Raw genomic sequence first — 23,426 nt, 5'->3', positions numbered from 1 at the left:
GTCGAGCCTGGCTGTCCTCTGGGCTTTCCCTGACGCCGAGGGAAGCTTCCACCACCCCAGGCAGCTCGGGGTCACCTCCTCGTCCTCAGGTGCTGCAGGTGCCTGTCCCTGCAGGGGACAGGTGGAGGCCCAGGTGATGCTGGCTTCTTTCTCCCAACACGTGGCCAAGTCCAGGCTAGTCTCTTCCATCCAGGGCAGCATTGAGGGGGAGACCCGAAGTATGGAGGGTTCAAACCTTTGAAGGAGGCAGGTCTGGACTGACCCCTGACCGGCCCCTCCCAGCTGGGTGGCCAAGAGCAAAATGTTTAACATTTACATCTTCGGTGAGGCCTGTGGTGAGCGCTACTGGGTGGCAATAGATGGTAAAGGGTGTCCCAAGAGAAGCAACGAATTGCACTTGAATTGGGACACCCCTCAGGGAATGAGTCGGGTTGCTGAGGGTCTGGGTGAGGTCGGGACAGAGACCACAGGAGACTCCAGGGCTGACCAGAGCCATGAGGTGAGCGGCAGCACCCCCTGAGGGAGAGGCCGAAGAAGGGCAGATTTGTGGGAATTGCTGGCTCTGCTGGGATGTCTGAGCGCCTGTTAGTCACCAGGTGACACTGTCAACAAGGGTGTCAGTATGGAGGCTGAGGCTCACGGCAGTGGCAGCGATTGGGCTGGAAATAAACGGTGAGTCATCTTGTTTAGAGGAGAGAACAGTGAGGGGGTGAATGTGCTCAGAGGCTGGTGAGCGTGCAGGGGAAGCAGGAGGGAGCAGGTGGGTGCAGGTGGGACAGGTGGGAGGCCAGGAGGGGCAGGTAGGGGTGGGGAGACAGGTGGGGCAGGTGGAGGTAGGCCAGGGGAGGGGGGGACAGTGGGGCCGGCCAAAAAGAGGGCAGGTTGGGGCAGGTCCGAGACAGGTGGGACAGGGTTGGCGCCCAGTAGGCATATGGCGGGGTAGAGAGACAGCCTGGAGCCAGAGTGGGGGGAGGGGGAGGGAGGCCGGGTGGCAGGAAGGTGTAGAAGCAGAGACAGGGGGCAGGTGGCCAGGTTGCCGGCGACAGTGGAGAAGGTGGCGGCCAGAGGACAGGGGCACGGGGCAGGTGGGGGAAGGGGGCGTAGCGTGGGGGCAGAGGGATGGCAGGCGACAGAGCGGGCCCAGGCGCCGGGGGGGACACGAGGCTCAGTTGGGCCAGGTGAGACAGGGGCAAGGTGGGACAGGTGTAGAGCCGACAGGGGCAGCCTTAGGCAGGTGGGGACAGGAGCAGGGTGCGGAGACACAAGACAGAGAAGAAAGAAACCAAACAAGACAGCAAGCGATCCACGTTCTCCGCGCCTCGGGGCAGCCCCGGCGGGCTGCCCACCGCCCCCTCCGCCGTGGGGGATAGGGACAGGTGCGGACAGAAACAGGTGGGGACAGGGACAGGTGGGGCAGGTTGAGGACAGGGACAGGTGGGGACAGGGGCAGGTGGGAACAGGTGGCAGCAGCAGTTGCTGTGTGAAAGAGTGGTTTTCCCCTCTGAGTTCTGCCTCTTCTCCTCATCCACAATGATGTCTGTGCTTAGACAGGGGAAGTGACCTGGGGCAGGTTGCCAAACCTTTCTGTGACTCAGTTTCCCGATCTATCAAATGAGGGCAACAGAAATGTCAGAAAGTGCTGGCAGGAGTTGGTGCTGATCCCTCCGCCCGCCCATCACGGAGACACCCCTCGCAGTAGCCAGGTGGGCCCTCCCAACACCACAGCTATCAAATGGGGTTTGCAGTCCCAACTTGCTCCAACTGATTGGGACTACCCTTGGGGAAAATACGTTCTTCGGATGGAATTAATTAAGATTGATTATTTAAAGGAACAATGGTGAGAAATCCAGGAAAAGTTTGTGCTGCTGCCTTTTGGTAGAACAAACCACCCTGGTAATCCATTACGTGATGAAACGACTTGGACATGTTCAGAATCAGGAGAGACAGAGCCAGTGCTCCTCTCTGAAGGTCTGCCCAAGAAAGGCCCTTAGCCCCCCACCCCAACTCAACACACACTCAGGGGCCCAGCGCCAGGGGAACCTGGCCAGACTGAGTCAGAACTCACCAGGTTGACCAGATGCATTAGGGTTTGAGGGGCATTTGCCATAGGCCAGGCATCTCAGCCTCACCCCACAACTGGGAGAGTCCAGTCCCGTGTGTGGGATGCAGCTCTGGCTATTGAAGGTGGCAATACCTCAGCCTCCCTCAGGGCTGCATGTAACCACTGTACCTCCCTGCCCTCGACAGGAAGCCAGGCTACAGCTGACCCAAGGGAACACCAGACATCACCCACCATAGCTGGGTTCCCAGCACTCAGCGCCACCTGGACTGCAGTGATGCTGAGCCAGAGCAGGGGTCCTGCCTGCTGGACACATCCCGGACTCCAGAGGTCACAGGCTGCTGGTCATCGCTGTCTGGGCTGGTACTGGTTTCTGGTTTAGTAGGGCCCCCAATACATGTGCACCTCTGAAGCCCCTCTGGTCTGCCCATACGGCTCCTCTGCCTGCTCTGCCCTGACCCAGGGCCATGACCTTGGAAGGAGGCATCCTAGGGGGTTGGCTGGGCTGTGTGGATGCTGGCTGAAACAGCAGAGTGACCTGGAGGACAGAAGCTGCTCAGAGGACCCAGGTCACCAGGCCCTCAAGCCTCTGAGGGGGCCAGCCCAAGGGTCCTGGGGGTCTGTGCATCTCACAGCAGCCTCAGCAACAGTCCAGCCCAGGAGACAAAGGATGCGGGGACAGAGGAAAGACAGAGGAGAGACAGCTGAGGGCTGGGGGCACCAGCAGGAGAAGGCAAGCAGCTCCCTGCAGCAGCGGCAACCAGCTCCCTGCAGCAGCGGCAACCTAGGCCAACCTCAGGAAGAACTGGAAGCAGTTGCCAAGGGGCTTCCTTTCCATCCCCCTGCAAGTCAGACTGGTGTCAAAGCTCTGCAGAGCTCAGAGGGCTCTCTGAGCCTCTCTGCCCCTGCGGGCAGGGGCAGCTGAACAAGGCTGCAAGCTCAACCATGCGTGGTTGGGGGAAGCCAGGAGGCTCCATGCTGAGCCCAGGACACTGCACCTGCCCAGTCCTGTGGAGAGAGGGACACAAGGTCCTGACGGGAGGCCTGACCAGGAAGGAGTGTTAGATGTGGGCACAGCATGAGTGAAGGCCGCATGGCAGGAAAGGGAAGCACATTCAATGAACAGCAGGACTGGGCTCAGAGGGAGGAGCTCAGAGTGAAGGACTTGGAGAGTAAGAAGCTCAGGCTGAAGGCGCTGCCCTGGGCACTGGGCCCAGGAAGCTAAGAGCAGTATGAGAAAGTCCCCCCGTCCCCCTGCCCGCCCGCCTCATGACCTGGCCACCCTGAGGTGGAAGAAAGTGGGGAGGAGAGATAGGTGTGCCCAGAGTGGACCAGGAGAACAGTGAGGGACAGGCCCTGCCTGACTGTTCTAGGAGCATCCAAGAGGGTGAGGCAGGGGTAGAAACCCCCTGATGCCCTGGTCCTACCAGCACAGAACGACAGCCAAAGGCAAAAAGCAGCTGAGCCAGTAGGAGAGAAAAAAGGTGGAAACAAAGGCCAAAGAAATAGAGGCAATGGCCATGGAGGGGCAGACCAGGATCAAGGAGATTAAACACAGAGATGGACACAGACCAGAGGCAGAAAGGAGGACAAGGATGTGGGGAAAGAGGTAAGACAAAGCAGAGAGGTGAGCAGAACCAGCCGGCTCAGACGAACAGATGGACAGAGAGGTGAGGAATACAGAAGAAAGAGAGGAGGAACACAGACTGCCGACCACCCAGGGTGCCCAGGAACCGGCTTGGGGACAGTAGGAAAAAGGGAGAAGTCAGTGGGACGCCCTGACTGTCCCTGTCATCGCCTTCCACCTTGCAGGGTCACACCACATCTTGCATGGCGTGTGTGTGGCCTGAGTGGTGTGTACACACACTGTGTGGAGGGACAGAGGGCCCAGCCTTGCCCTGCTCCAGGCTCGTGTTTAAATGGCTTTGGAATTGTGCTCCCAGAACAGATGGCCTCGGAGATAAAGCTACCGGGTGCCTGGACAGAGATGCGAAACTGCGGGTGGTTGCCATGGGCAGGCTGGACTGGTGAAGATCACTCATTAGCAGACAGGAGAGCAAGGCCCACAAATGTCAAGATGGGCTCATGGGGGAGGGGTACCCCCAGCAGAGCCCCAGGAGGGAAAGACCCTGGACTGAATGTCCGGGCCCTGCATTCCCAAGGAATGGAGCTTGGCGGAAACAGGTAGCCCACTGGCCAGTGCTGGACTGATGTCCCAAGGACGACAGCCATGCTGGCCTAGCCATGTCCGGAGAAACACCCCCCGCCAGTCTCTGTCCCAAGATGCCGTAACCGGAGCCCGAGACACCACTGGACCGCGGGGTGGTTCCAGCATGCCCCACATTGGAGATCAAGAGCCAGTTCGAGGGCCAACACCACCACTCTGGAATGACAGGACGACTTCCTGAGTGAAGAAGCCCCCATCCTCACATTGCATCACTCTGGGGGAGGGGTGGGAGCCAACCACAGGGGGCTCCAGAGCCGTGCCCAAGCTCTCCCATCCCAGCTGGGAGCCGCAGAGAGGGGAAGGGGCAGCTGGAGCCCTTGACAGGGTCTAGAGAGACAGACCCTGGAGCCAAGCTCCCCCATCATTCCAACAAGCACACCCTGAGCAAACCTCCATGACCAAACCCCACTGAGCGAAGCAGGCTGGACAAACCACTAGGAATGCCAGGCTAGATGTCCCCACTTGCCACTCAATGCCATGGGGTCCAGCCCCTGAGGGAGGAGGAATGAGGGATGCTCCCATTGGTGCCAGCACCAGGGCAGGTTCATCCCTTTAGTTTCCCTGAGGGTCCACCGGTGTTGCTCCCAACTTGTAGGTGGCTCAGAAGGGTCAAGGGCCCACAGCTCCCAGACAAAGCTGGGACTGACGCCCTGCGACCGTCTGGCACCAAGGGCTGGATCTGAGCCAAAAGAAGGGCTCACTGATGCCTTCCTCAAATGACGAGGCCCAGGAGGGACAGACCCAGGGCCAGAGGGGATTTCCCTGCTAGGCTCAAAGGGAGGCAGAGCCAGGACAGGAGGTTTCTGCCCTGGAGCGAGCAGAAGGCATACGGAAGTTCCAACAGCAGAGCCGGGGCACACAGTGTGAGGGCAGCCGGGACGGCGAGCCGGGGCACATTAGTGTGAGGGCAGCCGGGACGGGCAGAAGCCGGGCACACAGTGTGAGGGCAGCCGGGACGGGCAGAGCCGGTGGCAACAGTGTTGAGGGCAGCCGGGACGGCAGAGCGGGGTACACAGTGTGAGGGCAGCCGGGACGGCAGAGCGGGGCACACAGTGTGAGGGCAGCCGGACGCAGAGCCGGGGCACATAGTGTGAGGGCCAGCCGGGACGGCAGGAGCCGGGGCACACAGTGATGAGGCAGGCCGGGACGGCAGAGCCGGGGCACACAGCTTGAGGGCAGCCGGGACGGCAGAGCCGGGGTACACAGTGTGGGGGCAGCTGGGACGGCAGAGGGGACCCTGGGCAGGTGCCTAAAGGGCACACCCACCAGGACAACAGGGAACACGGGCCATGGAGCCTGGAAGGCCTTGGGCCTAGTCAGCCTGGGACTGCCCAACTAGTCCACGTGCCTGCACCTGGCCAGGCCCAGGAGCTCTGCCTAGAGCCCCAGAACCTTCCCTGTGACCCCAGCCTAATATCCCCTCCAGATAACCCCACCTTCCCAGGCCAGAGCAGCGTGGGCCCTCTAAATCCAAGAGCCCCAGGAGGCCCTTCCACCCCACCACACACAACAGACCCTACACACACACACCAACACACACAACACACACAGACACAGACATACACACCATATACACACCACACACATATACACACATACCACATACACACAACAGACCCCACACACACCCCACACACGCAGACACACACACAACACACACAAACATACACACCATATAGACACCACACACACACATAGACACACATACACACACACTACATACATCAAACAGACCCCACAGACACACACACCACACACAGACATACACACCATATACACACCACACACACACAGACACACAAATACACGCACACTACATACATCACACAGACCCCACAGCATCACACACCACACACATACACACAACACAAACACACATACACACCATATACACATCACACACATATACACAGACACAAACACACTACATAAACACACACACCACACATACACACATGCAGTGTGTGTGCAGTGGATGTGCAGAGACCCGCCGGGATGACACCACCTCCTCTGCCAGCACACAGGCCATCAGTTCCTCCTTACACGAGTCCCCAAGCCCAGCAGAGCCCCAGTTATGACCAGGAACTAAGGCTCAGACAGTGACTAAACTCAGCAAGTTTCCAGGGAAAGTTAATGGCAGAGCAAGGACACCCTGGAGGTCCCAAACACCATAGCCCACCTCCCACTACGAATTCAGGAGCAAGGTGTGAGCCCCGAGGAGGTGGCAGGGGAGCGAAGCCATGTTCTGAGTGGCCATTGTCCCACCACCAGTGCCAAGAGCCACTGGCCCTCCCGGGTGTGGGTTTGCCGGCCCCACCCCAACACTTCAGCTGCAAGGGCACCTGTATGCAAATGCCACCAAGGGCGCAGGGGGAGGGGGCTGCCCAGGCCAGAGCATGTAGGGTGCCGGGAGAAGGACAGAGGAGGTGACCTGAGTGACAGCTGTGTGCTTCAGGTTGGGGGGCCACAGGCCCCTCCCCCAAGGGATAAGCAAGATCACAAGAGGAGGGGTGTGAGCCCCACCCCGAGCCTGGGAGCCCGAGGCACCAGCCTAAAGAAGGGGCTGGCCGGGCGCGGTGGCTCAAGCCTGTAATCCCAGCACTTTGGGAGGCCGAGACGGGCGGATCATGAGGTCAGGAGATCGAGACCATCCTGGCTAATACGGTGAAACCCCGTCTCTACTAAAAAATACAAAAAACTAGCCGGGCGACGAGGCGGGCGCCTGTAGTCCCAGCTACTCGGGAGGCTGAGACAGGAGAATGGCATGAACCCGGGAGGCGGAGCTTGCAGTGAGCTGAGAGCCGGCCACTGCACTCCAGCCTGGGCGGCAGAGCAAGACTCCATCTCAAAAAAAAAAAAAAAAAAAAAAAAAAGGGGCTGTCAGGCCGGGCGCAGTGGCTCACGCCTGTAATCCCGCACTTTGGGAGGCTGAGGCGGGCGGATCACAAGGTCAGGAGTTCAAGACCATCCTGGCAAACGTGGTGAAACCCTGTATCTACTAATAATGTAAAAATTAGGAAGTGGCAGTGCACGCCTGTAGTCCCAGCTACTCGGGAGGCTGAGGCAGGGGGATTGCTTGAACCCGGGAGGCAGAGGCTGCAGTGAGCTGAGATCCCGCCACTGCACTGCAGCCTGGATGACAGAGTGAGACTCAATCTCAAAAAAAAAAGAAGGTGGAGGTGTCCCACCTGAGGAATAGGGTGCTTGGAGCATGGACCTGCCTGAGCCCGGGCACATCAGTCACCGTATGAAGCAGGTGCGCTGACGCCTCCTCTCATCCAGCTGCAAAGTCTCCTTGGAAACCCTGCCTTGGACCCGCTGAGTCTGCAGGAAGCTGTCCCACCTGGCGGTTCCGGCAGGAGGAAGAGCCCCAGCAAGCACCCCTCACACACCACGATGGTTCCAGTGAATCATCACTGCACCTCACAGGAAGATTGAATTTACTTGTTTTACAGGCTCAAAGAAATGATACATCTTTTCTGAGGTCCGTGACAGCATGGCTGAGTCAGGAATGGGGTCCCAGTAGAGCCATGTCACTGGTACACAAAGTCCCAGGCCCCGACCTGCAGCAGCCAACACGGACTTGGAGGCTCAAAACCACCAGATGTCCCACAGCACCACATGAAGAACCGAAGGGTAAGAGTTTCCAACAGAGATCCACATGACAGACAATGTGTGCACACCAGGTATACAGGGGACCAAACACACACAAGCCCTGAGACCACACAAACCCCTTGGGTCAGATTCAAGGTAGCTGACACCCAGTTGGACCACCGAGATGTGTACCCATCCTGAACCCTCACTGCAGCCACAAGCTTGTCTTGGGCGCCCCTCAACCTACCTGACTGAAGAGGACCAGAAATGTGGGAACATTCTGCCACCGGTTTCCAAGTCACAGAAGATCCCAGACATTCCACTGGCTCCAAGTTAATGAAGCAGCTTGCAAACTCCTGCTACTCCGCTGTCTCTCTTTGTGCAAAAGTGTTCATCAGCCCCATGCTTGCAAAAGCTGGTTTCTTCTAGTGCCACATAAAAGCCCGTTGCAACTGGAAACCTGCAGGAGGGAGACTTATCTGTAATTTGTGCTTTTAGGTTGAAATTGCCACCTCTGTTTCTGACTTCAGTGCCTCTGACCTGGGCCTGGGAAGATGAGGAGTGGGAACCTCCTGGCAGCCAAGAGCATCCTGTGGACAAAGGAGCTAGGGGAACGCAGGAGCCAAACGCACTCCCACATATTGTCCTGGGGTTGGAGGGCTGTGTACCTCTGGAAGATACAAAGGATACACAGCCGACGTTCTCTTCTAAACCCATCCTCTGCCCAGGACAAGATGACCTGGGCACTCCTGATGCAACCACTGAGAACCTTGAGGACCTCGTGCTCCCCTGCGCCCCGCTCCCCCAGGCTTCCTCCACACAGATGCTCCTGTGTTTCAACACCCACAACAAGGCTGGTCCTGACTGACCTCCTCCAAGTCCTACTCACATCAGGACCTTTGGAGGGCCCTGACACAGCACTTAGCACCCTTGACTTTGCCAGAAAGCTCAAAGAGGTGAACTCTCTCTTCCACTGGGATGTAAGCTCCCCAAGAGTTCCTGGCACACTGACATTGTTCCTTAAATGCCTGAATGCTCCAGCTAGTTCCCCGAGTTCTCCACAGGGAAGGCCAAGTCATATCCTGTTCAGGGCTCTCCAACACCAACCATGAAGGCCTGACCCCTACTCTCCTTGGGGCCTGGCCCAGATATCTAGACTGAGCTTTTCTCATTAAGCACCAGCCTCACGACCCTGTCCTTGCCTCTGTGCACCCAGCCTGGCCTAGTCCCTGCAGTTCCTGTACTGACACCCTCCCCTTCCCATAGCCAGACCCCTGGGTGTGCACCTCTTCTCTGAGAGGTCACACTGGTCATCCAGACACTCCAGTGTCTTAGGACCTGAGGACTAGTCTGCCCATCATTGACCACCGGCTTCTTCCCCTGGATGCTCGTAGGGGCAGAGAGGAAACTAGACCACTCTCCACACTAGTAGCCCCTCACCTAGGGAAGGCCTGTCCTTTCCCCACAGTCCTCCACTCCCACAACTTACCATGCACCAGTTCCAAGCTGCTGCTTTAGGGCCCTCATCCCTCCAGTAACGTGAGTAAAACTCCAATATCCTAATCTACAGACCAGAAACCCGAGGCCCAGAGAAGAGTCAATATTTGAATCCAGGTCTTCTGCCTTCAGAGAGCCGTTCATGTCCCCTTGTCTTCATAGCCTCAAGGCAGGAACTTAGAGACAGGGAGAAATGACAGCTTCACCCAGCATGGCCCCAACCTGAGGCAGACAGTAGAGCTGCACAGAGGGGTTGTGTTTGCGTGCATGTGTATGTGTGTGAACATCCATGTGTGTACATCTGTGTGCATGTGCATGCCCATTTCTGTATGCATGTGTGTGTGCATCTGTGTACACATCTGTGTGCATGTGTGCGTACATCTCTGTGTACACACCTGTGTGTGCATGTGTGCGTGCATCTCTGTGTTCACACCTGTGTGCATGTGTACGTGCATCTCTGTGTTCACATGTGTGTGCATGTGTGCGTGCATCTCTGTGTACACATCTGTGTGCATGTGTGCGTGCATCTCTGTGTTCACATGTGTGCATGTGTGCGTGCATCTCTGTGTTCACACCTGTGTGCATGTGTGCGTGCATCTGTGTTCACATGTGTGTGCATGTGTGCGTGCATCTGTGTTCACATGTGTGCATGTGTGCGTGCATCTCTGTGTTCACACCTGTGTGCATGTGTGCGTGCATCTCTGTGTTCACACCTGTGTGTGCATGTGTGCGTGCATCTCTGTGTTCACGTGTGTGCATGTGTGCGTGCATCTGTGTTCACACCTGTGTGTGCATGTGTGCGTGCATCTCCGTGTACACATCTGTGTGCATGTGTGCGTTCATCTCCGTGTACACATCTGTGTGCATTTGCCTGTCTGTTGTGTGGGCCTATGCATGCACATTTCTGTGTGCATGTCTGTGTACAAATGTACATGTCTCTGTGTGTGCATGCACATCTATGAATGCACCATCATACACCATTCCTGCCCCCATGAAGGGGACTCGGGCTGAGGAAGCACAAGAGCTTCAGGTCTAGCCCCTCACCTAGGAGAGAGCCCTCTAGACCAGCCCCCATCGGCTGCCATCTACGGAGTTGAGCCAAGGTGGAGCCCCTCACCCTGCTGGTCTCCACCTTCTTCTCAACCCAGGGTCCATGATGCTGCCCTACAACCCCCTCCTCAAACAAAGAAAGCTTCCTCAAAATGGGCTTTATGCAATCCCCAGACTCCAAGGTCCCAGCTCCCTTGGGCCTTTGCAGGTGCTGGCTCCAGCAGGGACACCCTCACTTTGACCATGACTAAGGGGAAGGTCTCAGGTCAAGCATCATTCCTCGGAGGACTGCCTGGGCCCCTTGGCTGGTTGGAGTTCTCCACGCTGCACCCCCATGAGCTGTGTCTGTGGATGCTTTCTGTGCCTCCCCCAGCATGGCCTGGCCAGTACCATCAGTGAGTGTCTCAACCACAAGCTGCCTGCAGCTATTTTGCCTTCTGCAAATGATGATCCAAAGTGTCTTTATATCTCTGCCTCTATTTGGTGGTTTTCCACATTTAGCCTGCCATGTGGGGCCATTATATAGGAAATTGCTTCATCAGGAAGTGAATACCTGTAATGGGAACGGCATACATCAGGGAGAGAACGTCCTGGCCTTTAAGCACCGTTCTGGTGGCCACCTTCCTCTCATCTCATCCTGTGTTTGTTTAGAAGCCCTCAGTGGAGCTGGCGAGGTAGGGGACAAGAAGTAGCCACTTCTTTGGGGAGCCCCCCGCCCAGGAAGGCTGGCACAAAGGGTCAGAAAAGAGATTTTGATTAAGCTGAATGTCTTCAAGGTGAAGAGTTACCTGAGATCTGAAACAGAGGTCCCCCGAGGTGGGGGGTGTCTGACACTTCCTACTTTGAGCTGCCAGTGACTCGAGTTTGTAGTCCACAGCAGCTGTGTGACTGGTCCCGTGGTTTCTAATGGAATGTTACTTGGGGTTGTCAGATTTCCAAGTCTGAAGCCTGCTACATTGTAAAAAGTACTTGGGAAAGGAAAATAAATTTCAGGACCCTAAAATCACTAAGCCAGAGTATGTCAGGCCAACCTGCCTCCCATTTTATTCCTGAATAAGATAGTGACAAAGATAATTTGGAAGGCTACATCCTCCCTCGCAATTTCCCCACAAAGAAACTCTTCTTGGGCTTCAAGATCTTTGCCCTAAAACAGTTCTGTTGAATTTCACCCTGGCAACGTAAACTGATAGCTTACCTTCGCAGGTGCGGGACAATGGGCAGGCAGAAGGCATCAAAGTCATCCCAATGCCCCTCTGAGACAAATGCATAACTGATGGCTTCCTCTGCCCTATTTATGTAAAAATGCAGATTCACTGAGTCATAAGTGACTATTTCTCTACCCGCCTCACATGGAAATTGTGTGTTCAGTGAAACGCTGTTCAAAGACCTAAAAGACTGCAACTGTTTGTCTCTGACCTCCCTATGGCCTGGAAGCCCACACTGAGTTGTCCTGCCTTTCCAGATGAAACCAATGTACATCTTGTACATATTGATTAATGTACAACGTAGATATTGACTAATGTCTCATGTCACCCTTCAAATGTATAAAACCAGACTGTGTCCCGACCACCTTGGACACATGCCACCAGGACCTCCTGAGGCAGCGTCACGGGCCATGGTCACTCATACTTGGTTCAGGATAAATCTCTTCAAATACTTTACAGAGTTTGACTCTTTTTGTGGACACCCTTGGCTTCCCCTCCTCAGAGGAGCCCCTGGGCCCTGACTTGCACTGCTCAGCGAGGACACAGAGCGCAGACACCTTCGTGTGCTTGGGCCACCATGATGGGCCCTGAAGGTTCCCTATGTGGATTAGGGTTAGGATCACAGGTGGAGCTGCCCCTCCTTGCCCCCACTGACAGCACTCACTCCCTCCTGTGCCCCTAGGGCACCAACACTTCGGTATAAAGACTCGGCCTCTAAATCGGCCTCTCTGCTCCACCCACTCTCTCTTTCCCCAGGGTCTTCCTGCTAAGCCAATCTCTGGGAAGCTTTCAGACTGGGTCACAGCCCTTCTCTGAGCTATTCTGGTGACCCTTGTTGAAGCTGGAATGGCACAAGTACATGTCATCATCTGTTCAGTGTTAGGCCTAGGTGAGGGGCTGCATGGGTCAGCCTTACCTGGTGCTGAGCCCACGGGCTGCTCAGAGAAAGTGCCAGATACATGTGGACACATGCAGAAAAGACACTGGTTAGGACTGCGGACACCCCCCGCACATCTAAGGGAGGCTGCGGCTGGTTGGGGCATCACAGAGGAGGCTCAGAAAACAGACCTTCTTTGAGAAGCTGGGGGAGTAGGGAGGGGCAAGGCCGGAAGACGGGGTCCCCGCACAAAGGGCTCCATCTGCGAAGTCAGCCCTGCACCTGCCCTGGTGCCCCATCCATGCGAGCAAGCACCTGGAGCTCTCCCCGCAGAGCAGCCCAAGGGGCACCAGGGAGGGCCCAGGGTCTGCAGCACCCATGGGGCCACCTCCTTCACTACCAGGCAGAGAAGGTGGTGCGGCTCCAGCACTGGCTCAGAAGCAGGGCCTCGCTGCCACCCCACACCTAGTGGGAGAGGCCCAGCTCTCAGAGGCCTCCTGCTGAAGAACAGCTTCCGGCCCAACCAAAGGGTGCCCTCACCAGAGCTGGGGGCTCCTGGAGGCCACAGGGCCAGAGGCTGGGCCGCAATCCTGGTCAGTCCTCCCAATCCAAGCTGGGTACCCTCACCCTCACTCAGGGGCTGAGCCTCCAACCAGCACCCATCCCTTCTCTCCTTAGAGCAGGCCCAGGCCTGGGGTCTTGGGGAGAAGTTGGCCCATTTCCCCGGGGCCGGCCCTGCCCTCCCAGTCCCAGGGCCCCTGTCTCTGTGTCTCTCCCCTGGACGGCCCACCCTCCCCTCCTCAGACCCTTGAGAGAAGGAGAGATGTGGGCTGGATCTTTGGAAGAAAGGCACTCCCCACAGCAGCTGTCAGGTTCGGGGAGGGACGTTGGGGGAGGGGGCATGAGTGTATTCAGCATCTGCCTGCAGCCGCCTGGCCACTAATTCTCCCTAATTGCTTTAAAGTTGTACTAATTGAACTGACTGAAAACAGAGTCTTGAGGGGCTGGGGAGGGCGTTGCCCAAGAAAACAACAGCCCATCTCCCAACCCAAGCAGATCCCCAAAGCTGGCTGAAGATCCTCAGCTGGCCAGGGCCTCAGCCAGGGTGGCTGTTTCTCCCCTGACCTCAGGCCAGCCAAGCCCCCTCTCCAATTTAGGGTCAGGGCTGGTGACCCAGCAAGAAGGGGCCGAGTCCCAACAAGAGCATGTCCAACCCCAGGAGGGGACCCAGGACAGGACTGAGGAGGGGACCCAGGACAGGACCCAGGATGGGACACAGGATGGGACACGGGAGGGGACACAGGACAGGACCCAGGATGGGACCCAGGAGGGGACACAGGAGGGGCTGCTCTGAGACAGAAAGGGCTGTCCGTCTCTCTCACACACGTGGAATCCATGGGCCTGTGGGTCCACTGACACACCCCACAAACACCAGCCCCACCAGGACAGGCTAGTGCTGACACTGGGGGTGCTGGGGGTAACAGCAGGGCCCACAGTGCTTGGTGCACCTGCTGCATCTCAACGTGATTACGCCACATCTGTTCCCCCCACCCAGGAGACCCAAAGAGCAGGCCTGGGCAGGACATGGAAGGAAACATTTGGGAAGGAGGAATGGGTATGAATGAATCCTTCCCTATTTAGTGTGCGAGCCTCCAAACCCTGTATTAGCACCAAGTCCATTATTTCCTTCTCAAGTACTCTCCTCCAGCATGTATGCTGATTGTCCAAAAATGATGGAGGCTTAGTCCAAACGAGGGCCAGTGCTGCTCCCAAAGACTGGTAGGGAGGAGCTGCAGGAGAGCCTCTCCATTCCACCAGCAGTGCTGCTGCCATTGCAACCACAAGGTGCCACGGTGGAACACCAGTCTTGTACAGTCCTGTTGGTCTTGCTGGTTTTGCAGCACTTTTGCTGCCCTGATCCCTGCAGGGTGCTGTAGGGCCTCGGGGACCATGACTGACCAGCTTGAGCATGTCAGAGGAAGGCAGAGGCTGACCGCTTCTAGCATTCATCCCATGGTGTTCAGAGTACAGTCTCCATACCCACAGGCCCACGTTGCACCTCAGTCTTGCCTTTCTCTAGAATAAGTTCCCTGTGCAGGAGGGGCCCAGTGGCTTTTCCTCCCGGCTGACATCTGTCACGACACACACAATCCATTGGCAGGGCTCCAATCATACTTGACCCCAAAAGTGAAGGGGCTGGTGGGACAGGCACAGTCTCTCTCCCACTGCGAGTATGTCCTCCTCCCAAGCTTATCACTGGACATTGCTGGATTCCCAGCCTGGAGGGAGGCTTCAAAGGAATGTTAGGAGAGGCTCTGCCCAGAGAAAGCGCTAATTTCACTGTACTGAAGAAGCCAAAAGCGGACCCCAGAAGATTACTCGGTTCCTCCCAAATAGATCAAAAACCAAGGGCTGGGCCCTCTCACCATACCTGGGCTCCTAGGGACCTAAGGGACAGAGAAGGGCCCCCAAATATTCCTCTTCCTCTCACCTCACTTCCATGTAGAAAATCTAGGCTGACCCAGGCAGAAAGTCAAGTCTGAGCTCAGACTCCTGTACACCTGCTTCGTCACTGCACCTTCAATGCCCCCAGTGAGTGCCCTGACACCCAAAAATACCCCAAAATCACTGCCTATGATCACATCTGGACACAGTGCACACCACACATATGCAACACATGAGCACATGTTCACATACGAAAGCACATGCAGCCACTGAAACTCAATACCCCCCACAAGCCAGATGTCCAGGTCTGTGACTGACCTCAGAAGAGCAGCAGGAGAGCAGAAGAGTGCTGAGCGCACGCCAGACAGACCCATTCAGCTGAAGACAGGGCTTCAGACCTGTGACCACATTCTCTCCAGAGCTAGCAGGGACCCCCCATCAGACTCAGTCTGAGGCCTCTGTGCACATGCACTTACACTCACCACCCACACACATATGCTCATGAAAGCACACGTGTAGCCTATGCACACAAACATATCACTTGAACACATGCATACACACATGCATTACTTACATGTACACAACACACACATACATTCACTTTTACGCATATGCACATGCTGACATATACACATGTACACACAATGTGCATGTGCACACATGAACACAGCTATATGCACACATGCACGTGCGCATACACACCCTCACGTGCACATGCATGCACACACATGCACATATATGCATGTGAACACACCACCCACATGCATATACACACATATATACATGCGCCCTCACACGTGCACATACATGCACACACATGCACATATATGCATGTGAACACACCACCCACATGCATATACTCACACATATATACACGCACCCTTACATGTGCACACACATGCATACACATGCCCATATACACGTGTGAACACACTGTCCACATGCATATACACACGTGAGTACATACACACCACTCACATGCACACATACACACTGCTTATGTGCACATACACACTTGCATATGCACAAAAACCTACATGTACACACATGTACATACCACTTACACATACACATGTGCACACATTTACATATACATTAGCATACCTGCATGAGCATACACATCACTCACATGCACATGTATACGTACCTCTGTGCATGTGTGTACATAGACACCATTCACACGTAGATGTACATGCACACTCACCTAAACATGCATGCACTCACGTGCACATTCTCACTAACACACATGTCCGCTAACGCTGATGTCTACAAAGTGGGTGCTGCAGAGCACACAGAGCACACACCCTAAGACTCTGGTCCCCACCCACTTGGGGGCCTGTTAGCTCATAGGGGACAGGTGTCACAGTAACTGGATACAGGGTGGAACTTCCTTCCATCCAGAGGATCTCCCAGCTCAGGCTCACCCTGGAGCCGGCTCTGCAGAGGGAACACGGGGGAAAGGGACTCACACGATGACCTGTGTGGAGGTTGCCATGGTCAGGTGAACCAATGCACCAAGGTATGAGTAAGTGCAAGCCCTGTCTCAGTGCTCTGTGAGGTAGTGTGAGCGAGGAGCTGATGCTGAACCCAGCAAACAGGTGGAAGGAGTTGACTATTCGGAACATGCTCCCTCTTAAGGAAAGGAAGGACCCTCAGGAACACTGGCTTAAGTTTTATGTAATCCCTGGTCTAGGAGAGAGATAGGTGGTGAGACCTCTGGGCATGCTGAGTGGGGCTGGGATAAAGGCAGGAAAAGAGGGAGGCAAGGATCCCCAGGGGCCGTGAGGGAGCCAGAGAAAAGAGTGGTCAGGAGATCCCAGCAGGGGCATTGTTCAGGGCCTCAAACACCAGGATGCTGGACAGTCGGGGCTGGCCATGGGCAGCAGCAGAACAGAGCCTAGCCTGGGCAGGCACACCTACCAAAGCCTGGGCGGACTGGAGAGGGGGCCAACCTGCCAGGAGGCAGGCCAGGCAGCTGGGTGGGGGGACAGTGCAGAGGGACGCCCTAGAAACAGCAGGATTTGGGAAGTGGGAAGGCAGGAGCAAGGAGAGGTAGCTGGATAATGAGCTGATTGGCAAATGAGTAAACAGCAATTGCCTGATGAAAAGTGTTTATGGTGCAATTAGCAGCTGTGCCATAAATAAAAGTTTAACTGTGTTTATTATAAACTTGTTGAGCCACAGGAAACAGCTCTCCGGAGTGAGCCAGCCTTTAGTGCTCTATTTACTCCATGAGCCGTCTTTGGCGATGCATGACTAAGCGTCCTCTCGGCATCCATTCAATTCAGATCTCCATCCCTCTCCTGACCCCTCCCTCGGCACACACGGCCTCTCCTGCCCAAGCTGTCACCGCCACGGTGGTGTGGCACAAGCACCTGTCCTCACCTGGGCTTCAGGTTCCAGGAAGTACCACCCTGCTTCCAGCCCCTGCGGCCCTCCCACCCTTCTCCCTGGCTCCTTTTCCTACAGAATTCTTCCTGGAATCCTCAAAGCCCTCCCTCTGCCCAGCCCACTACCCCAACCCACTCTCTTCACCACCTGGAAATGGACCCTTTTCAGCACGCTGCCTCCTCAGCCTATCTCCCATCATCTCTTGTTGTTTAATTTTTAAGCATGAAAATATTCAAACACACATTCAAAACACACTGTCAGACAATGAAGAATGCTTGTCCTGTGCCCTCCTCCCCAGCAAGGGCATCTCTGAAATTGGTTTGTATCATCTCCCTGCATGTTTTCATAGTTTTTGTATCTACATACACATCCAAGAACAACACATACCATTTTTTTTCAGTTTACATTGATGTGATCATACAGAACAAAACTCTTTACAACTTGCTTTTGTAGCTCGACTTTTTTTTAAAGAGATGGAGTCTCGCTCTGTCACCCAGGCTGGAGTGCAGTGACAGTCATAGCTCACTGCAGTCTCAACCTCCCAGACTCAAGCAATCCTCCTGCCTCAGCCTCCCAAGTAGCTGGGACTAAATCCAGCCACGCGCCTTGTGCCCTGCCAGTTTCAGCCTTCTTCTTCTTCTTTTTTTTCTTTTTTTGAGACAGAGTCTCGCTCTGTCGCCCAGGCTGGAGTGCAGTGGCACGGTCTCGGCTCACTGCAAGCTCTGCCTCCCAGGTTCACACCATTCTCCTGCCTCAGCCTCCCGAGTAGCTGGGACTACAGGCGCCCGCCACCACGTCCGGCTAATTTTCTGTATTTTTAGTAGAGATGGGGTTTCACCGTGTTAGCCAGGATGGTCTCCATCTCCTGACCTTGTGATCCACCCACCTCAGCCTCTCAAAGTGCTGAGATTACAGGCATGAGCCACCGCACCTGGCCTCAGCCTTATTCTTACGGTTTATTCAAGTTGACTGATTTTAATTCCTGTGTAGCAATTACTGTCAATCAATAATCAGCTATGGCTCCTCTCCTTCCTTCAGTTATAACCCTTTGCACCTGCTCCCAGAGCCACATGCCCCAGAGTCTCTCCACTTGCAGCACCTTCCCTGCCCTGCCCGAGCGCCCCCTGGCCTCTTCCTGGGACCCGGGGCCCTAAGAGGGGAGGCATAGCTGATTATTCATTGGAGGTAATCTGTGCAGGGATGAAAACACTTGTTACACACACTTTTTAAATGTTTTGAATGCTTTTAGAGTTCCTTTTCCTCATAGAAGAAATAGGGTAGCGTTGCCAACTTGGAAAACAGAGGAGAGGAAAGCACCTCTCAGGGCCTGGGCCGGTTCCACACAGCTGTGTCTTGCCCCACTCTGAAGGCAACTACGTGGCACCTGTGAGCCGTTCATGTTTGTGCTGCCTCCCCCGAGCCGGGGTGCCTGGGGGTCTCTGTCTCTCTGGGACATGCAGAGGTGGAGAGGAAGGAGGAGGGGGAGACAAGAGAAGACAGAGCAGAGAGCTCTCCAGAACTTGGCTGTGATGGGGCAGAGGCTAAGAGAGCCTTTGGTTTGTTTTTGAACAACAGACTCCTGAATGTGTCTTAAGTTCAGAGAGCAAGACTCCGTGCAGGAAAGAGGGAAGAGCTGCAGCGGGGAGGCTTCCCAGGCAGCCGCGGGGCGGCCACTGCCCCCAGACAAGCCACCAGCCTCCAGGCCTCATGCCCCTTGCCCTGACCTCCCACCTGCTCCCTTCATCTGGGAAGACGTTCCCTGACTCCTTTCCGCCTCGCACCAACCCATCCACACACCCCAGAGCCCCTTGGTCACTCTCCCTTTCTTCCTTCCTCTTCCAGGGCGGCTGTCTGCCTCTGCTTCTGAGTACATAAAACCTCCAGTCCCAAGTGGCTACCTGATCCACAGGCACCCACCTTCCCCTCAGTGTGGATTTTCTGTGGGGCCTGCGGTGGGGCCAGTCTCAGGTGTGGGGAGAGCCACTGCCTTGAAATCCAGCCCGTGAGTCACGAGTGGGCCCCCAGCGCTGGGTCAGAGGGTGACTAGTCATGGCGCCCACCCGGCCTGAGAGTGGTGGCAGAAAGGTGAGCTGCCCCTTTAATTTCTTCCCAGGCAAAGCCTCCAGACAACAAAAACAACATTTTAATTTAAATTCCGATTCCACATTCATTCACAGAACAGCTCTGCACAGGGATTTCATTAAAGGCTTTAACAGGTTTTATAGGACTTGTCACGTCAGGAAAGGTGATGGAGCAAATGCATTTTCTCTGCTTCCAGGATTTTAACAACGGCTTGAAGAAACAAACTTACCATGAAAATGCAGGGCAGTCCAGCCTTGTGCAGACAAAGGAGAAATGAGCCTCACTCTGGCAAACAGTGCTGGCGACCCTCTCTCCCTCCCTCCACCAAGGAAAACAAAGGAAGGGCAAGGCCCAGAGTGGACGGACGCTTCTTCCCCGGGTCAGGGAAACATGAGGTCTCAGGGCGCAGATCCCAGCACCTCCCAGCAGACGGCCTCTGTCCACAGCTCCCTTAGTCTGGGGCAGGGAAATCTGTCGGCACTTTGGTTTGGTTTCTTTCCTGGGCCCTAGGGGACAGCTGCCGGTCCACTTTCCCCCTCAGGAACAGGGACACACCAGCAAGGTGACCAGTGCGTCCCAGTTGGCCCAGACTGTGCTGGTTTTAAAACGGAGAGTCCTGGAAACCCTTCTCCTGGGCAAAGCAGGATGGTGGAGCACAGGGCAGGACGAGCAGCAGGTCAGCCCTGGGGCCCACTGCTGCTGGAGGTTTCCTGGTCACTATCTGTCCCAAGTGCCCGAACTTAACCCGAACCTTACCCCTAACCCACATTCAACTCTCCACTGGCAGAACTGTCCTCTGTCCTGGACTATCTCTGCCGTGGCCAGGGTGTTCAAGGCCCTATTGGTGGTTGAGGGGTTCCTATGGATCCCGGACCCTGGCCTGCCTGAAGGGTGCTTGCCCTAATCGGTGTCCGCCTGGGCCTCTACCCACCATCTCTCTCTGCTCTGCTGTCAAAGATCACCCCCCGCCAGCCCTCGCCCGCCTTCTGCCAGGTGCCTCGAGAGAAACATGGATGACCTCCCTGGGCTCCCTACCCCGGCCACAGGGCTGTGAAGGCCACTCCCTCAAACGCCACAGCCCACACTGCACATGCCCTGCCCACTGCCCCAGCAGCAGAGTCCTGCAGGATGATGGCCAAGACCGTCTCACTGGACGAGCTGCTCCCTCTCCACGGGGGCCCCAGCTACCCAGGTACAGAATTTCCAACGGTCAGAGCAAGTGTTTAGGGACTATCAAAGCAGGACACCAAAAACAATTGTTTTAAGAATTTGGCATTTTTTTTAAAGTGTCTAAGTTGACCTCAGGAAAATCCGCAATGTTTTAGACTTCCTTACACTGATTTTATGATTTAATATTGTTTTAATGCTTAAAGATTTTACGTCAAAAAGAATCATAACTTGGCCAGCCGCGGTGGCTCAAGCCTGTAGTCCCAGCACTTTGGGAGGCTGAGAAGGGTGGATCATGAGGTCAGGAGATCGAGACCATCCTGGCTAACACGGTGAAACCCCGTCTCTACTAAAAATACAAAAAAAACTAGCCGGTCGAGGTGGCGGCGCCCGTAGTCCCAGCTACTCGGGAGGCTGAGGCAGGAGAATGGCGTGAACTCAGGAGGCAGAGCTTTCAGTGAGCTGAGATCGCACCACTGCACTCCAGCCTGGGCGATAGAGCGAGACTCTGTCTCAAAAAAAAAAAAAGGAAAAGCATCATAACTTTTTGTCAGGGGCTCAACATAGCTGCTCAGTTCCTGGGCCACAAGAACAGGCGAGTGCATGACGGCGCACGTGGCTCAGCATGAATCTCTCTGCTGTCCTTATGAGATCACGAGGCCTCTGCCCACTCAGTGGAGGGTGAGTTCCCCAGAACTGGAGACAGGCTGGCCCTCGTCTCTGTGAGACTCCCCAGAGGCAGCAGCACAGCTCAGCAGGAAGGAGCTTGAGGCCTGGAGTCGGCCAGTCCCGTGTTCGAATCCCAGCTTGGTGTGACCATGGGCAGGTTACTTAACCTTTCTGAAACCCAGTCTCCTCATTTAGAGGGCAGGGTTGTTATGAGCATTAAATGAGCTTGTGAAGGTCAACACAAGGAACCTGCACACTAAGTGCTCGTTAAAAGCAACCACGAGTGACTGATTCCTCATAGCCTTGTTCCAGGGTGTGGCTAGAGCAGGGCTTCACCCACGTGCACTGGATAAATGAATGACAGCATAGGGCCCGGTGCACACCAACAGCCTCCCCGGCCCTTCCCACCCCCACAGACCCTGCCCCATCTATCCCAGCATCACCTGACCCCCACCCTCACCCCAAAACACTGACATTGAGAGGTCCATAGAGCTTCCCATGGGCAGCCCTGGGGTCACAAAGGCAGATCACAGCCTCGTCCAGAGCAGCTTGTGGTCAGCTCATTCCACATTGGCACTACCCTTTGGCCTCCCCCAGGCCCAGACCTGAGCCCTCCAACATCCAACCGCATACTGCATCCCGGGGGGCTGAGTCCAAGTGCCCTGGGGAGCTCCTGGAAGTGCCCATTCTCCAAGTCGGTGGTTGTTGGTTCAGTAATGGAGCTGCATCTGGCAGAGCTCGTCCCAGCGTCCTGTGCTGCACCTGTCCGGCATCTGGCCCACCCCACTTTCCACCTCTGTGACCTGTAGGGCACCTGTGGCTGCCTGAATCCAGGCTGCTGGGTGGGACTGGCCTGCAGGGAGCCAGCTGGGAGTGGGTGTTTGTTCCCCCAATCCTCCCTGTGAGGCCCTGCCCTCGGATCTCCCCACACCCAGATCTCTGCTCCCACAGGACCACCTCCCTTGCAGCCTCCCTGTCTCCTCCACGGCCTGAGGGGTCCCACCCAGCATTAGCCTTAGTGGTTTCTCTACATGCCAACCACATATTAGTCCCTTTATTCACCTCTCCCCAAATTTCCCAAGCTGAGGGTGACATCTGTCTCCTCCATGGACGCTAACTGACACGAATTCCAACCTTGGCTCTTACACCAAAATAAAGCCTAGATGGATTTACAAAGATTTAAAAGTTTTTAATGTAAATAGTACTAGAAGAAAGCATGGGGGATGGGGAATATTATGAAAAATATTAATTACCTCATGTAATAAAAAGAAAATTATATATGGCAAAACTCCTTAAGCAAAGACAAAAGTCAAATAACAAACCAGGGGAGGTGGTGCCACACACCTGTGGTCCCAGCTGCTTGAGAGGTTGAGATGGGAGGATCCCTTGAGCTCAGGAGTTTGAGACCAGCCTGGGCAACATAGTGAGACCTCTGTCTCCCAAAAGAATTTTTTTTTAAGAAAAAGATGTAAAAAAAAATTTGCAAGTATTTAGGTGTAAGGCCCTTAATATGTAAACACCCTGTACAAATCAATAAGACAAAGCCCAACAATGCAATAAGAAAAATGTGTCAAGGGTCTGTAATCCCAGTACGCTGGGAGGCCGAGTTGGGCGGATCACGTGAAGTCAGGAGCTCGAGACCACCCTGGCCAATATGGCAAAACCCTGTCTCTACTAAAAAGACAAAAATTAGCCAGGTGTGGTGCGCACCTGTAGTTCTAGCTACTTGGTAGGCTGAGGCAGGAGAATCACTTGAGCCGGGGAGGCAGAGGTTGCAGCGAGCCAAGATCACGCCACTGCAGTCCAGCCTGGGCAGCAGAGCGAGACTCCGTCTCGAAAGAAGGAAGGAAGGAAGGAAGGAAGGAAGGGAGGGAGGGAGGGAGGGAGGGAGAGAAGTAGGTCAAGAATATAAATTGTTGGCCGGGCGCGGTGGCTCAAGCCTATAATCCCAGCACTTTGGGAGGCCGAGACGGGCGGATCACGAGGTCAGGAGATCGAGACCATCCTGGCTAACATGGTGAAACCCCGTCTCTACTAAAAAATACAAAAAACTAGCCGGGCGAGGTGGCGGCGCCTGTAGTCCCAGCTACTCGGGAGGCTGAGGCAGGAGAATGGCGTAAACCCGGGAGGCGGAGCTTGCAGTGAGCTGAGATCTGGCCACTG

The 23,426-nt window shown here is 55.4% G+C and overlaps 1 protein-coding gene across 1 annotated transcript in view; it reads right to left on the bottom strand.

Moving 5' to 3' along the window:
* MYT1 (myelin transcription factor 1) overlaps positions 1-23,426 on the bottom strand; it is a 117,982-nt gene that overhangs the window by 84,246 nt on the left and 10,310 nt on the right. The window contains exon 2 of the mRNA XM_017881328.1: positions 8,128-8,340. The gene's annotated coding sequence lies outside the window, so the exon portion shown is untranslated. The remainder of the gene's footprint in view (positions 1-8,127; positions 8,341-23,426) is intronic.

The sequence above is a fragment of the Rhinopithecus bieti genome, unplaced genomic scaffold (genome assembly GCF_001698545.2).
Source record: "Rhinopithecus bieti isolate Rb0 unplaced genomic scaffold, ASM169854v2 scaffold_12573, whole genome shotgun sequence".
Classification (NCBI taxonomy): domain Eukaryota; kingdom Metazoa; phylum Chordata; class Mammalia; order Primates; family Cercopithecidae; genus Rhinopithecus; species Rhinopithecus bieti.
Note: the sequence above shows the minus strand (reverse complement) of the source record. Positions and strands in the feature narration are given on the sequence as shown.